Genomic DNA, 18,250 nt, shown 5'->3' with positions numbered 1-18,250 from the left:
AAATTAAACATCGTCTATAGATAGAATCATTTGTTCATAGGTGATACATATGTTGGAATTTACAAATGAGAAGATTACTTCTGGGGGGTGGGGGTGAATCAGAAGTAATACACTTTAACCATAAAATTTTTTAACTAAATATAAATTGCATGCATGTAATCATATTAGATAAAATAAAGACATGCATCAAGACACATAATACCAAATTTTGATCACCCAAAAACCCTCCATAAATGAGAAGGTAAAACTGGGGTGGGGATGATACCCACAAATTATCATGCAGCAATATTGTTTGACCACTTCTGATGGTCTACCCTATTAAAGGCCTGCCCTATTAAAGGCTTTACACTTTGTCAATAGTGACCTATTCAAAGGATTTTACAAACACTTACTTGAAGTGCTACCATGTAAAATGATTTATCACCTTGTTAAAGGTTCTACAACATAGCTGTTAAGCTAACCTATCAATATAGGATTTTCCTTCCTAATACAATTGCTAGAAAGTATTAGGTTGAATAAACCTGATAGCTTACAATCCTTGATTGCTGATTTTAGGCTCTTGGTTTGCTTACTTTGATTTGATCCTTTGTGATCTAATGTCTATGTGTAACCCTTGCTCTATTTTGATCAATTATAATCTGCAATGCTGATCAAATCTCTAAGTCTTGATACCCCTGCTATTGCTCTGTTCTACAATTATGCTGACTTCAACTTTTCATCAACTCAACAACATTAAATCATGGGGTTTTTACCTTCTTATAAAGGCTTTGAAAACTTAGGATTAGGTATAAATCCACGAGATTATTTTCGTGCTCAAATCCTTACACTTTTCCTATTGGTTGCATGCATTCTCCATTTTTCTTATTGGTTGCATGCAAATTGCATAGGTAATGCAAAAGATTTGATCTTATCTTTTAGAGTCCTTCGTGATTCATCCTAAAATGGTTTGCATCTGAGTTTGTGAAGGCACAAACTCATATGCTAATTCTATGTTACTCAACACATACTGATTGCTGATGCTCGACACATATAGGATTCTGGCTTGCTCGGCATACAAAGTAATTCTATCTGGCTCGACATCAATTGTGACTCGGCACATATAGATCACTCGACACCTAAAGTCACTCAACACATGTATCATGCTTGGCACCTAAAGTTCACTTGGCACCTACTAGATTTTTGACTCGACACATACTATAGCTCAACATATATAATGTACTCGGCTTCAATATGAAAATTGGTTAAATGTGTTGACACTCAATTGTCAAAACCAATTTGAGACCAACAACATATAATAGAACGACAATGAAATAAAGTATGATCCTACCACATCCACATTCCCCTATTGTGAAAATCCAAGAAATGTAAGAATGTTGGAAGGGGATTTTTGAAGTAACCTAAAAATTATGGGAACAATATTTCAAAATGGAAATAACAAGGATCAAGGATAGGAGCAAGAGATGAGGATACATCAAAATGGGGGATAATGAACCTGGAAAATAAATATGAGCATATTTATTAAATTATATATTTTCATCACCTTTCAAACTACATTTATGCATTTGATTGCATGTTGAACATGTAAATATCATCTACAAGAATGTATGATATTGATGCAAAGTAATAAAGAAAAAACTATCTAATAGTCCTTGAATAATTTTCCAACTGTAACCATGCCAAAACATGTCATTTTTACAATATTATATCAATTATTCACCTTTCCAACAATATTTTGCATTTGATTGAATGCCAAATATTTAAATATCATGGATATTGAATGTGTGATATTAATATTAAAAAATCAAGGAAAAACTATCTAGTGGACCTTGATTACTTTTCTAATTGTACCCATGTTAAAACATGTCATACTTACTATACTATATCATCTTGTCACCTTTCCAAAACTATTTGAACAATTGATTGCACATCAAATATGTAAATGTCAGGACTATTGAGACAAAAAATGACAATCGATTAAAAACTATGTAATGGTGATTGACCAATTTTCTGAGTCTAACCATGTATGACAACAAACCAAGTACAAATATAAGGAAACTATTAAGTAATCAACTAGTGCTAGCATGTTTGTCTATGAACTTTGTCACCTTCAAAGGAAGATAGACCACCCATACATAGCAGTACATAAAATAAAATAAGAGATTAAGCATATAACTATATATTGCTTTATTATGGGAAAAAAAATGTGTATATACAGGACGCAATTACACTTTAGTTGTTATTTGGAAGTGATAATAAATAGAAAAGGTTACATGGAAAAGCTAAAAAATTAAAATTTTCCCTATAATATTATCAACATATCACCACACTCAAAATAAATAATGAGAATAGTTCATGAGAACATTGTGAAACAATAGAATGCACAAGCACATGAATTATGATGTATTCATATACCTTGGAAGATTTGTTTTACCCTTTAAGTCTACTATCTCCCAACATATCAAGTCAATTTGTATGACAAGATTCATTTAATTTAATTTTTTTAAAATCATGAATCAATGTATACTTTAGAATGATCTAATATCATTTGTTTCCACTATTCAAATTCTCCTTCATGTCTCCCAATTTACAACAAAAGTTATCAAATACAATCATTCAATAAGAAAATGGAGAACATAACAATAAGAGGAGGAAGTCCTAGTGACTCACACATTTTTTCATCCTAGTGTCATAATTACAATGCAAGACAAGACATGAGAAATTGCTAATACAAAAATGAAGATATGTAGTTGATGGAGTCCATCTTGTAATATAAGAGAAACCTTCCCCTGTATCAAAATAAGAAAGGACAAGATCATTTAATTTTTTTTCCATTAGAAAAATAGCTCCATTCAATCTGAATATACAAGAAAAAAATTCTACCTTTGAAGCACAATGACCAGTTGCAACCTCATTCATTTCCAAGCTCTGCCTTAATGGTGTTTCATGGGAAGCTATGAACATGAGCTTTATATACATTGAAAACATTTCAATCTCCTCAACACTATTATCAATTCTGCAAGCAATTCAAAAGAAATCAAGCTAAATACTTTAATTTTTTTATTTACATAGAATCATGCTTTCTAATATCTTTCTCTTATTTATATGATGAATCGTAGAATGTGATCCAAGATGCTGATGTAAAAATAACAACACAATCAAACATGATTGCAGATAAATAGAAAGAATAAAATACCTTAGAGAGGAATAATTTGAGGCAATCCCATACAAAGACATTCTTTTGAATACTTCATACACTGCAACTAAATTTTATATATCAATGAGTTTGACTATAGCGTCCTTCTATATTTCCTGAAACCAAGAGATTCACACAATCAATTATCATGAAATCATAGGTTACTATTGAGCTTCAATTGGTTTTGAGAATAGTTTAATATTCTCTACTAATTAGGGCCAACCATGTGAAGGTGGAAGCTCATTTGGACACCCACCACACCCCCCCCCAACCAACTTTCTAACATCTAAATTCCCCATTAACATCTAAAATCCATTCATTCTATAAATAAAATGTAATATTCATGAATTATCACATGATAACATTTATTAACACATAAGTTTCATTAGAACATTCATGTTAACATTAAAACATAAGATTCATTAGAACGTTCACATGAACATTCAATAGAACATAAATAAAACATCTAGACATAAATATCAGTCCTTATCAAATAAGTTACATAAGTAACCATAATTTGACTTGAGCTTCTTCCAGTGCTAAACTTCAACAGTCATGTCATGATCTTCTGCATTATCATTGTAACACCCTGTCATGTGACCCGAAAAAAATTAACATAAAATTTCACTAAATTTGTCAAACATTTTTTTAGAGATAAAGATAACATACACAACAACAGTTATAGAATAGCCAAAGTAATTAACATACACTTATACATCAACACCACAAAAATAGGTTACAACCCTTAAGGGTTCCATGAAGTTGAATCACATTTTAGTTTTAATTAATACTAAATCCAATATATAACACATCCATATTAAAGAATAACTATAAGTACAAGTCCATTTAAATAATATACAATTATATAAGATGCTACTTGGCAATAAATAGAATGCACAATCATCCACTGTATAGGTCACAAATTATGAAAGGCTGAAATAATATACATGATGAAATAAATTACATCATCTCTTAAGATCTTATGAAATCAAATACAATACAATAGTACAACCACCCATCAGAGAAATACAAGAATAGATAGAAAGGAACATTTGCGCAAACACATCTAGCAACAGCATCTAACGGTCAGATGTCAATGGTATAAGAAAAAGCACTACCACCCAACCTTGTGGAACCTAAATGGCCCACTCCCACCATGCTAAGGAGATAAAATCAAGCCCAAAATAGGATAACAAACTCAAAAGTCAAAACCAATAGCTAGGTTCAAGGAAACACCTGAAGGAAAACTATCTCTAGGGTACCAAGACACAAGTATCAACTAAACCTAGAGGCAACACAGACACGTAGGAAATCTATTATGCATGTGGGCAAGTGTCATCGCACCAACCAACTCTAGGGTTACCCAACTAGTCTTTTAATCCTTTGGTCCCCTAGTGACTCTATGCGACATTATCCTTTCGTACTGACAAGGCATACTAATGAAGCATGGTTACAACAAAGCATCCTCTTTACTCCCATCCTAGCCTGCACTAGCACTTGAGGCATGGGTGAGGAAAACAATGACTCTTATTAATTCATTTTAAACCCATTTAATGAAATGTTATCACTTATTAAACAACCTACAATGGGTTACCTATCAGCATCTTTAGAGCCTCAACCTGCATTGCAAGCCACTTCCCAACATGACATATAGATAACCTACCCTAAGCTTAGTAAAATCAAAATATCACAAAGGACCACATGTCATACATCATTTCTTAAACAAGCAACTGACAAGTACCAAAAATCACTGATCATAATCACAGATTCCACCAAAACGATCATCCTAATAGGATTGATCCTAAAATCAAGTATATGTAAACCAAGCCATGTCATAACATGACATCACCATTCACAAATCATACAAACACCTCAGTCCTATACAAGCAACTAGAAAACAATCCAAAAACAACAGATCAAAGACTCAAAGGTTATATCAGACAGGTCACACCATTCACCTCAGTTTCACATAAGAACACTGGAAAGAAATAACAACCAATAGATCAAAACACCTCATAGAACATACAAGACACATTACCACGGTTGAGTATAAAAGATCGTATACAATGCATCATCATGACATCACAGACAAAACTCCTAAGCCTCTGGTAAACATCCTGACTGGTCAAAGCTAAGTCAACCCGACACCCAACAATAAAATGACACGTCATAAAAAAAGTGCATACAAAAGTGAATTTTATAATTCATTAGGTTTTGAAAGCCCTAAAGTTCAATATTTACTAAAGGTTTTTAGATTAGACAAGTCTATAATGGAAATCAATTTTCTCAAACAAGGGTTTCAACCCAAAGAAATTTTGAAAATAGAAAAACAATAGACACCGAGAAGATAGGAATTTAAAGAATGAGCAACTACTTCACAAACCCACAAGATCCTACTTGGATCTAATGCTAAAACAATGAACGTATAAACATGCAAGAATCTTCATTTTCCTTCAAAGACCCTCTTTTCGAAAGTTAGCTCCTCCAAACCTATGTGTCTAGAAATGAGCTCTGATTTCCTTAATAAAGAGTTTTTTTCCCCAAATCAAGGCTTTGATCATGCAATCATGCAAAAAACTCTGTCTTTAATTATTATATTTTAATTTTCATGTACACACTTTATGCAATTTAATTAAAATAAAATTTAATAAATTAAACTTCTCTCTCCCTTATTAATTTTTGAAGCGTTTTAAATAATATATTTATTAATTTAATTAATAATATTATTTAGAGTTTATTATTAAAATAAAACTCCTAAATAATTATCATTAAATTAAATAAATATAATTATGCCACAATTAGAACCATAACTTTATCTTTAAATTTTCATTCTTTTATTTAAATAAATTCACGAGACATTTTTTACTAATATATTTATTAATTTAATTAATAACATTATTTAGATTTTATTATTAAAATAAAACTCCTAAATAATTATCATTAAGTTAAATAAATATAAATACGTCAAAATAGAACTTTAATATAGTATTTTAAATTTAATTCTTTCATGCACATTTAAAGAACTTTTTAATTAAAATATTCTTTTATATTTTCTTTTCCTCCACTTTATTAAATAGTGCAAGCACTAGTTAAAGCATAGTTTATTATTTAAATTAAAAAGAATATCAAAGCTCTTTATTTAATGCAACTCTAATCTAATAATCATTAATTAAATAATCAATAATAAAACAATATTAAATCTTTAATCTTTTAATATTTTTAATTCTATTTTTATTCAACTTCTTAAATTAGACTTTTAAAATAAATATTTAAAATTGAATTACATATTTAACAATGTAATTAAATAACATCATATTCTATTTTTTCTTTAACCAATTTTCTAAATTTAGACCTCTAAATTTAGACTTCTAATTTTAGACTTTTTATTTAGAGCATAAATTTAATTAGTTTTTTATTAATCAAATATTCACATATTTTAATATTTTCTTAAATTAATCAAATAATATTTATTACTCAACTAATAATATTATTTAGGGTTTATTATTAAAAAAAAACTCCTAAATAATAATTATTAAATTAAATAAATATAAATACATCAAAATTAGAACTTTAATTAAATCTTTTAAACTTAATTCTTTTATTTAATTAATTTATAAATTAATTAAATATAATTAAATATAAAAGTTTCTTTATAAAAATTTCATTAAATTAAATAATTAAATTATCTTTTAATTCGATTTAATTAAAACAAAAACAAATCACATACTCACAAAACCAAAAATGATAACTCAACTGAAGACAAAGGACAATATCAATTCCAAGGTTAAAATCATGAATTCAGGTTACCTGAAGAATTTGAAAAGGTGAAATTAACTCAGATACTTGTCCTATTTTCTAGGACAATTGGCTTAGGGTTTAGGATTTGGATTCAAGAATTATCTCCCCACTTATACCATTGAAATACTGTGATAGGGTATGCTCATCTTGGCAATTCGAGAAAATCAATACCTAGTACCTACAATCTACATAAAATCTATGCATGTACAAATACAATATTCTAAACTAAACAGGCAATGGCAGGAAGTGGTACATCACGTACATCCCGACTAGCAAGTGACTACAGCTCCCTTCCTCAACCACATTAGAAACATCAAACATAAGAAAATATACACGCACACCATACACATGCAAGTATGAGGTAAGTATCCATAGAAATTGCATAAAAATCATTCATCTAACTAACATCATTAAATAAGTAAAAGTCAATGCATGAACATATATATCATCATTGAACAATCACACAACAACTAAAATAATTAGCACTAAAGTAACTCAACATATATATCAACTGAATATGAAATATATTTAATCTAATCTAGTAAGCAATCACCGTTAATCATAAACATAATAAAAAATTGGCCTAAAAGAATCTTGACAATACTACAGAAAAAATTCAACTAGGGGTAGGCATTACATCCACTCCCCCTAGACTTAGGCTTACTTCTGGAAGCCTACAAGAAAGATAAAACTAAACTAGGGGTAGGCATCATAGTCATTTACTGCTAGTAGTGATTGTAGGAGGATTGGAGGCTGATGCCTTAGTGGTAGCCAATGTTTGCACTGATTTCTCCCCAATTCAATGTACCAAGGAATCCTTATTGTAGCAAGAGTCATATTTTGTGGAGAGTGTGGTTCTCTTATTTTTAAATCATGTGGCATTCTGATCCATCATTGCCTTAACGCAACGATTATTGTTTCTACATTATGAGATAAATGTTATTCCTAGTTTGTAAAAGCCTTCTCTCTGACTATACTCACATTACCAAGTCCTGCAGGGTTGCCCAAAATAGAAACCCAATCTAGATATGTTAGTCTGGAATATTGGTCTTCTGGCTTCATGAACAAAGGTGTTGTCATCTCACTTTCCTTGTAGGGTGCAACTTGATGTTCTCTGCTTATTTCATTTTGCATCCATGACATTGCTACCCTTGATTGCACATCCCCTACACATAGGACCGGGTTCCATTCAATGTCATTAGGCACTACTAGATTGTGAAGATACAATTCACACAATAAATTTTTCAAGGCCACATGAATAGATCAAAATGCATCAAAAATTTCATGTGGGGTAGAGATAGAGGGGTTAAGACCTTCTATAATTCTATTTAACTTATAATTTACAAATTGTTATTTAAGAAACAGGGCATACATTGGTGATGGTGACCTACATTTCATTAACTTAGGAATCAATCCTGTAATCTGCTCAATTCTTCTCTTTAAAACTTCATTCTAATCTACACTTTATTTCAACTGGAAGCTCTTCTCATCAATAACATGCTTTAATTTCTTTTTCTTCAAATTTCATTGAGCTCTTTCCCATAAGAGTTGTTGAAACAAATTAACTCCTATAGACAAAGGTGTGGATAAATCTAGTGGTGGCAATGGTTCATGATGAAAGAGGTCTATCCATTTAGGCTCCAATTGATGAGTTTTGATGACAATTTGTTGTGTGGAGCACCCACTTTTTCTTGTGGCAATAATTGTTTCCTCTTTTTCCTCCTTACTCGATTCTGTGGTTGTTGCAACTAATGTATCCAATCCCTCTTGATCTAGTTTTTCCAATACCTCTTGAACAATTTCAGGTCTAAATTCTGGATAATTCTCTGAAGGGAGTTCTGCATAATTTTCATTAATGTCTTTCATAGCGAGGTTTTCTTCAAATTCCTTAGACATTTCAATCTCCTCAGATTCCTTATTTCTATCAATAAGGACATAATCAGTACTACACTTTGCTTTAGGTGGCAGATTTTGAGTTTTGCCCTTATTTTCACTAGCTTTAGTTAGTGGTATTTTTTCCCTTGGAGAGGGTTCCTTTTCACTTTTAAACACTTCCAAGAGTAATTATGGGAATAGAGGCCTCCAGAACCCTACTCTTAGAGAGTTTTGAAGTTTTCCTCTTAGGCGGTTTTGACAGGCATAGGGAACTTTTTTGTTTCCACCTTCTTACAGGTGTTTCTACCATGGGTGCTTCAGGAGGTTTTTGTAGGTCTTCCTCTTCTTGAGAGTGAAAGGGTTCATTAGGGTTACTCTCCTAATTTGATTTCCCTAGATTTTCTACTTTAGGTTCCAAAAAAATTCCTTTGTCCTTCTCAGCTGAGGACTTATTCTTAATAGATGACAGGGATTTAGGAGCACTAGCAGTTTCTACCTTTTTTCTTTTATTCTTTCTAACAATGGAGGGTTCAACCTTATAAATCTATTTCTTAGCTGGCTTAAGACTAGAGGGAGAGGCTTCAAAAGTATTCTTAGCTTGAGGGACAATTTTACAGAATCCTATGGATGTTTTTTCCCTTCATCCTACAACCTAGCCTCTAGGGCTGACCAACCTAGGTTCTACCTTTTTCATCTGCAAGAATTCCTCCCATGACCCAATTGCTTGTTTATTTAACTCTCTTTCTACAATTATCTTTATTAGACCATGATGAGAGACTAATTGGCCACTACCTGACTATACCAGAGAGGCTTGTTTCTTAATAATATTGAACAAGAAGTTGGGAAGGTTTAGCTGTCTATAATCATGTCATAGGTGAGCCAATAGCTTGAAATGCAGAGCATGCAAATATTTGTATTATATCAAATGATAAATGTAGTAGTTTGAATAAACTCTATTGGTAAGGATAGCCTCAAAGTTCCTTGTTTCTTATCAATGTCCAATGTTAGGTCTTGGTGTATGCTAAATTGAACCCTAGCCATCTTCAAATCAAACTCTTTCTCCCAGTTTTCACCCTCCTGGGGCAACCCAGTGACTTCTGCTATTACTTCCTCTGAGAACTCAATTCTTAGACCTTTAACCACTGCAACTCCATCTCCTAAGGTGATCATAAATTAAAGGGTTGCTACTTCATTAAATCCACTCAAACGAGGGCAAAATCTGGCCATCCCCTTCTCCTAAACATTTCATAGCATGTTCAAAACTTAGCAAATTAATGCTTATAATGTTGGCTCTGGTTTTTTAGAAAAATGCATGTACTTGAGAAGTTAAATGCACCATATCTCATAATATCCTTTAGTATCAAATTTCATGATTTTCATGCATGTAGAGGTTTATCACCCAAACATGTTGGAAACATCATTAAAAGTTAAATAACCACTTTTACTTTCCTTAATTACATAATGACATAATCACAAAAGGACAAGTAATGAGCTCATGATATTAACTATGTACTTATTTCCAATTATTTTAATGCACTTTGAAGGTACATGCGATTTGAAAAATGTTTTAAAAACATAATCAAATATATATTTAACTATTCCCCTTCCCCCAACTAAATGAAGGCATGGGTCCCACCAGGCCAGGATAAGCAAGAGTGAATAAACATAAACAATACCAAATCATAACAAAGTGTGAATAAAAAAAAATGCATGCAAAGTTATGTAGAAGGTACCTGGCAACTACTATAGGAAAGATGTTCTAAAATGATCATCAGATTTGACAAAGTGATGGGATGGAAGAGAGAAAAATGGAAGTGTAATGGATGTGAAAAAAGTACTTCAAAAATAAGTGTTTATTATGAATGTCTTCATCAGAGTCAAGAACTAGTAGGAGTCAAGGTAGAAGACCCAGACTCAGTGGCTATAGGAACAATAGTATCCTCATCATGCTAGAATTACTGTAGAAACTCTTCAAGGATAGTGGCTTTATGGTAAAGCTTGACATAATGCCTATTGACAAGTCATTTAAAGCGAATGAGATCAATGGTAGATAATTGAACTGCACCATTTGGAAATATGATAACAATCTCATATGGTCATATCCAATGTGTTTGGAACTTTCCTAGATGATGTTGGTATCTTAAGTCATAAGGAGTGCCCAATCGCCTACAAAAAATATTTTTTGTTTTATAAACTTATCATTCCACTATTTCCTTTGGTGTTGAATGGGATCAGTATTGTTTAGTGCATATTTCTGCCATTCATCAAGATTGTTTAAATTTAGGATTCAATATTGTTGGGCAATATTGAGTTCTATCTTGAGCTCCAAGGAAGTCTTCAATGTTTTATATTTAAACTCAATAGGAATTATGAATTTCTTACCATAAACAAGCTTGAATAGAGTAAAATAGTTGTGGATTTCCAGGTGGTTCTATAAGCCCAAAGAACTTCAGGAAGGTGTGTTGCCCAATCCTTCCTATGAAGTGCTACAGTCTTTGTGAGAATAGATTCCATCTCCCTATTAGTAACTTCAAATTGACCATTAGCCTAAGGATGATAATGTGATGATTTACCATGCCTAATGGTATACTCCTTCATAAGATCAGTAATCAAATTTGATGTAAATTGAGGCCCTTGATTAGATGTTAAGTGCTTAGGAACACCAAACCGTATAAAAATGAATTCGTATAAAAAAATTTCCATGTTGATATCCCTTTGGTGTTTCATTGGTTTAGCTTCCGCCCATTTGATAACATAATCAATGCACACCTAAATGTAGGATTTTCCTTTTGAAGTAGGCTCAATGGGTCTTGCAAAGTCAATCCCACATTTGTGAAAGGGTGTTACAACTACTTGAGGTTGCAGAGGCAATTCATTTGATTTACTAGGTCTTCCCATTTGTTGACAATTGTCACATTTCTTTGTATATCTAGTTGCATCCTTATGCAGGCTTGGCCAATAATACCCAGTTGTTAAGATTTTGAAGGTTGTTCTTTTTGCTACAAAGTGACCTCCACAGGGTTCATCATGATAGGCCTTTAGGATATTGTATTTTTCATCATCTCTTAGATACCTATGCACGACTTGATTAGGACCGATATAAAACATAAACCCAACAATCCATGAATAATTAAAGCTCTTCTTTGTTAGTAGTTTTCTAGCTTGGGTAGAGAAACATACTGGCATTTTTCCTGTGGTAAGGTAATTAACAATATTTGAATACCAAGGGTTTTGTGTGGCTAACAGAAAAAGGTAATCGTCTAGAAAACTATCATCAATGGTTGTAGGATCATCAATGAGATGCAATTGAGAGAGAAAGTCGACTACCACATTGGCCCTACCAGGTTTATCAACTATGATGATGTTAAATTCTTGCCTAAGCAATAACCATCGAGCCAATCTTCCTGAAATTGTAGATTGTTCCCCAAATGTTTTATAGCAGATTGGTCAATGTGAACAAATATCTCATATCTAGTGATGTAATGCCTAAATTTATTAAGAGCATAAATGACCACAAGTAATTCTTTTTCAATGACTATGTAATTAAATTCTACACCTTGCCAAATCTTACTAATAAAACAAATAACATGGTCAATAGAGTCTATTTTCTATCCCAACACAACACTAATAGCATAGTCTGAGGCATCCATATGAATCTGAAAAGGTAAGCCCCAATTGGGTCCTCTCAAAATAGGTGTTGTGGTAAAAACTTCCTTAAGTTGCAAGAAGGATGTTGCACAATCAAAATCCCAATCAAATTCAGAATCCTTTATGAGTAGGTTATAGAGAGGTGCTGCAAGTTGACTAAAGTTTTTAATAAATCTTTTGTAATATCCAGCATGTCCCAAAAAATTCATAGATCCTTTTTCTTCTCTAGAGTCGGCAAGGTACCAATAACTTCAATCTTTGCTAGATCTACTTGGATACCCTTGGATGAAATAAAATGGCCTAGGAATACCCCTTCCTCCATCATCATAAAACATTTCTCACTATTTAAAGATAGGTTATAGTCTTGACATCTTTTAAACACTATTTCTAAATTTGCTTTTGCTTCTTCAAATGTAACACCTTAAATAGTAAAATCATCCATATCGATTTCCATACAATCAACAGAAATATCTGAAAAAATATTGATGACAACTTGTTGAAATGTAGTTGGAGCATTGCATAAGCCAAAAGGTAATACTGAATAGGAAAATGTTCCCCATGAGCAGGTAAAAGTTGTTTTCTCTTGATCTTCTGGGGCTATTTGAATTTGATTGTAACCACTAAAACCATCTAGAAAAGAAAAATACTTTTTATTAGCTAGGTTGTCAAGGACTTGGTGTATAAATGGTAATGGAAAATGGTCCTTCTTAGTGGCTGAATTAAGCTCCCTATAATCTACACATACTTTCCATTTTCTTGCCTTCTTGGGTACTATGACCAAGGGTGAGACCCATTGACTATCAGAGATGGGGTATATGAAACCAACACTTAAGAGCTTTTGTAATTCATTCTTGACAATATCTTTTAAGACAAGATCAACTCTCCTCTAAGGCTATCTAATAGGTTGGAAGTTAGGATTGCTATAAATCTTGTGAGTGCAAAGTGTAGTATCTAATCCTTTCATGTCCATGTAATCCCAAGCAAATGCATTCTATTTTTTTCCTATAGTCACTGCAACATAGCTTATTGTGGGGAGTGTGATAAGGCATTGTTTACATTTAGTTCCTTACCTATACCAATTTCCATCTTAATAACCTTATCTACCATGAATAATTGAGCAATGAGGGAAGAATCCATCTCATAAGGTAATAATGAATGGGGGAAGTATGAAGCTTCTAAATGATTGAATGAATTTAAAGGTGGTACAATGGTTTCTAAAATGCATTCAGCTTAAGGACACATTGAAGATTGTGTTCCATATTCATTTAGAATAATGGATGAAATTATTTCATCTTCTTCTTGATCATCTATGAATGATTCTCTTCCTATCGTCATCAACTAATGGATGGAATTGGCTTCTAGATCATCATCACCCAAGTTTGGCCAAACTACTTGGTCATCTAGTAACAATGGTTGATTAGGGGAGTATAAAGTCAATTTCTTAGTATGAACTCCATTAGATAGTGTCATCTTCCCAGATCAGAAAACTATATAAGCATCTATAGTGGCTAACCATTTCCTTCCTAGGATTAAAGGATATCCTCCCATATTAGTTTTTGGGGAGAGAACAAAAAAATCAACCGGATACTCCCAGGAATTTAGGGTGACTATAACATCTTCTATCATACCATTTGGTTTAATGGTGGAACTATCAGCAAGTTGAAGGATGCGTGTGTTTCTCTTAGACCAAGAATATGCAACTGAGACAATACCTCCTTTGTTATGACATTAATAGATGCTCCTAGGTCTCACGAATAACAACTATGACTACATGACTCCCAAGGTTAGAGTATTTGAGTATAGCTAATTTTTCTAGCATTAAGTTAGATAATTGTCCTAGGACATGAATGGTTTTTGTATCTTTCCTCTTCCTTCCTGGTTGCTTACTACATGCTTCCTTAATAACTATAGTATAGATAGGGACTTACTTAATAGCATCCAATAGTGGTATTTTTACTATCATTTGTTTAAGCTAATCAAGCAAATAAATGACTGCATGGTTCTCCTTGGATGAGGCTTGTTCTATCAACCTATGGGGAAATGGAGGTTCTTTGGCTATAGGAGAGGTATGCTGATTCGATTCATTTGTATTCTTAATCGAAGGATCCTCAACTTCAGTTATTATAGGTTCTTGGGGTACAGGAAGAGTGGTGTCTGATCTTAAGTGAATATCATTCAATGAGATGGCATAGCTTTCCTGTTGAGTCTATTGTTTAGTATTGTTTGGATTTGGGTTAGGTTGAACTAGTAATTGGGTCTACTTGGAAGGAGTATTAGTGGCTACAGGAGGAGGTATTAGAGCTTGCTGCTGAGTTGGTGGCAATATGATTGGTTGACTAGATTGGGGACTCAATTTTGAGGTTGCTACCAACCCTACTAAGGCTGCTGCCAACCTTGCTAGGATTGTTACCAACCCTATTGAGGTTGTTGTCAATCCTATTGGGATTGTTGCCAACCCTACTGGGGTTGTTGCCAACTATGTTGGGGTTATTGCCAACTATGATTTCCACTAAAACCAGTATTTTTTTTTTTCCATTGATTATTATTATGATAATTTTGAAGAGGATCTTGTGGCATACCTTGTCTTTGAGCCCATGGCCTTCTTTGAGCAACATAGAGTACCGCTATTTTCATCAATGGCTTTGAACTTAGTTAGCATTGGTTTTGTCTCCATATTTACAATAGACTTACATCTACCATGCTTTTTCTTTTATCTACAATGTGGACAGTATTCAATCAACATGGCATTAGCTTCATCTTTCTTCCTTTGAGCTTGCATGGTGTCTAGCTAAGTGGCTACATTGTTAATGATGTCTTGCTTGAACTCTGATAGCAAATTAGATAACTCTATCTTAGATACCCCTGAACTGCCATTTGACTTATATGGTAGGTCTCTAAGTCCCCTACCTTTCTTCATAGTAGCTTTGGAATAGTTCAAGCATATACTCTGTATCTTAGTCCAAATATTTTGAGTAATGTCTCCTTCCACCATAAAGTCTAGATCTTCAATGCTCCCTTCATTTACACCTCTCAAAAAAAGATATTTCTTTGACTCCTCATTCAATTGACGTTATGTGTTATGTTGCAGGTTAAACATAAATTGAGAAACATAGTCTTCCAATGTGTCAACATCTTTTTGGAACATTTTAAAAATGTCATCTCCCTTTAAATCTTGACCCCTATAGTATTCCTTATACTATGTAAAAAATAGCTTGTTCATTGTAGGCCAATCTGCTACAACATTAGCACCCAACCCCATGAACCATCTCAGAGCAGCTTCTTTAAGGGTAGAAGGAAACAACTTCAATTTGTGAGCATCAGTTATAGTCATAGCTTCTACATAGTATGTCAAACTCAAAGAGAAAGGTTTCAAGGTCTTTAGTGATCAAGCCATAAAACTTGGGAAGTGCAACAACAAGTATATTTTTCATATTTTGATTACCTTGTTGAGGAGGGATAGGAAAGGGAAATGTTGGTTGAGGCTAAGCCATTTCTGGAGGAGGTACTATTAATGGTGCTTGATATATGACAAGAGCAAGTGGATTGTTTTGGTATTTAGGTTCAACAAAGAGGTCATTCAAATGCAAGAATTCATTAGAGGATGAGGGTATTTGTTCTTAAGAAACAATGAATGGATTTTCAATAGGCTCTTCTTCATTCTCACTGTGAGGTTTTTCAAGTTCAAGATTAAAAATGTCTTCCTAAATATTATAGGGAAGAAATCCCCCAAAGGGGTTTCTTCTTCTATGCATGCAAAAATGCAAAATCTGATCTAATATAATGACTTCAGGGTTGAATTAGATTGACATCTTCCTCGGTAATGGTGCCAAAAATGCTCGGTCAACTAAATACCTTAGTAATAAAGGATTGGACATCCTTCTACATTGACTCCATGACTAGATAGAATCATGTATTTATCTAAGAATAACATACTGATTTCATTATATTTATCAACCTAGGAGTGTAATCTTGAGAGGGTAGCTACAAAGTACATGCTCTGATTCCTCTTTAAATCATTACAACCATAGTAGAAAAGGAATGTTAAAGGAAATTAAGCTAATAACTAAAATGATATTTGCCTTAAATCTTAGAGTAATGCTACAAATAGTAAATATACTTAAACACCTATGCTGCAAGAACAATTCAATGATTCTATTGTCAATGGTTGCAGGAACAACATAAGTCTACTTTGCAAGGAAATAAACTAAGAAAGGAAATTTATTCTAATAGAAAAGTTCACTCACCAAGTGGCCCCCCTTGGATGAGTGAACAAAAACAATCTAGTCTAAAGGTGGAAACTTGAACTCTGTATTCTATTCATTCATAATAACAAATTACATTTGAAAACAATATTCTACTTTGCTAAAACAATCTACTCTATTTCCTACAGTCAAAACTAGGAAAAGACAAAAGTCTAAAAATCTCCTTTTCAAGGTTACAACATAAATTATTTAAAGGAAAGCTCAAAAACTTCCTACTCCTATGATCACTCCATCAATGAGGATTAGTTACAGATCATAAAATCTATAATAAAAACAATTATAACTATGTTTTAACTCCCCCAAAAATATAGTAGGTTGAGGAAGCTATCTTCGTGCATCGCCATAACAAAATTCGCACCATGACCTACTTATACGATGATTCATCAATCATTTGGTCATCTTTGACTTCAGTGTTGAAATGTTATCTTTAATACATGTGGCAACACTTGCAGAGCATTAAACACAACAACTTCTACATACATGCATTCATTTCATCATCAATGTTAGAAAAGGTATAATGTTCAGATTATCACTCTTGCAAATTCTACGCCCATAAGAAATGAACCTACCCAAACATAGCATATATGAGAAAATATTTATTAACATGTAGTATTAATCATTAAACCATAAAAAGCTATAGATTCAAGCAAACACAACATAACTGATCAATCTATACTTCAAACTTCATGTCTTAACATATAGATAGCATATTCATAAAACATAAGTTCTTTTACTTAAACCATAGAGCCATAAACTATTTCTTGTAAGATAACTATTAAAAATAAGATAAAAAGTTCTTAAAATAATGGTCTTTTAGGGGCTCGTCACCATGGATATTGCATACATTGGGGTGTCAAGTTGATAGTCTCTCATGGATAATTTGATGCTATGACACTTCCCTGAACAACTAATTGTACCCCCATATGTAATCAAAACCTAAAACTTTGGGGTTGGATATATAAAACAATTTAGAAGAGTTTCTAAGTTTTTGTTTATGAAATTATGAGTACTACTTGAGTCGATCAACACTGCTACTTTTTTCTTATTTAAGAAAACCACTACCTTGAAAGTTTGTGGTGCACTAAAACCTAAAAGTGCACAATGAAAAATGATTGGTTGAGAATCATGTGATTCCTCACCTAACTCCCTATCCTTCTCTAATATGGGTTCATCCTCTTCTTCCTCACTTGGACCTTCAATATAGAACAATTTATCTTCACTAAATTTATGTCCTCAGCTATGTTTGCTATCGTAATTAAAATACAACCCTTTTTTTCTTTTCTCCTCAATTTGTTGTGGAGTCAACCTAGTAGGATGAGGAAGAGAAGGTGTTGAACATCCCTTTTCTCTTGTCACATCAACCCATTTCTTTCTAGGAATCTAGAACTTATCCTCTACCATGCATGCCAATATAAAAGACTCATTTATTGAGCTATGACTAAACATGTGTACCTCATGTTGAATGTGATCTTTG

General features: G+C 32.8%; 1 pseudogene; it reads right to left on the bottom strand.

Moving 5' to 3' along the window:
* LOC149540460 (26S proteasome regulatory subunit S10B homolog B-like) overlaps positions 1 to 8,887 on the bottom strand; it is a 75,724-nt pseudogene extending 66,837 nt beyond the window's left edge.
* Positions 8,888 to 18,250: the final 9,363 nt, after the last annotated feature.

This window comes from Cupressus sempervirens, chromosome 9 (genome assembly GCF_028749045.1).
Source record: "Cupressus sempervirens isolate cs-2001-9-10 chromosome 9, ASM2874904v1, whole genome shotgun sequence".
NCBI lineage: Eukaryota > Viridiplantae > Streptophyta > Pinopsida > Cupressales > Cupressaceae > Cupressus > Cupressus sempervirens.
The sequence above is the reverse complement of the archived record's forward strand: the minus strand, read 5'-3'. Positions and strand labels throughout refer to the sequence as shown.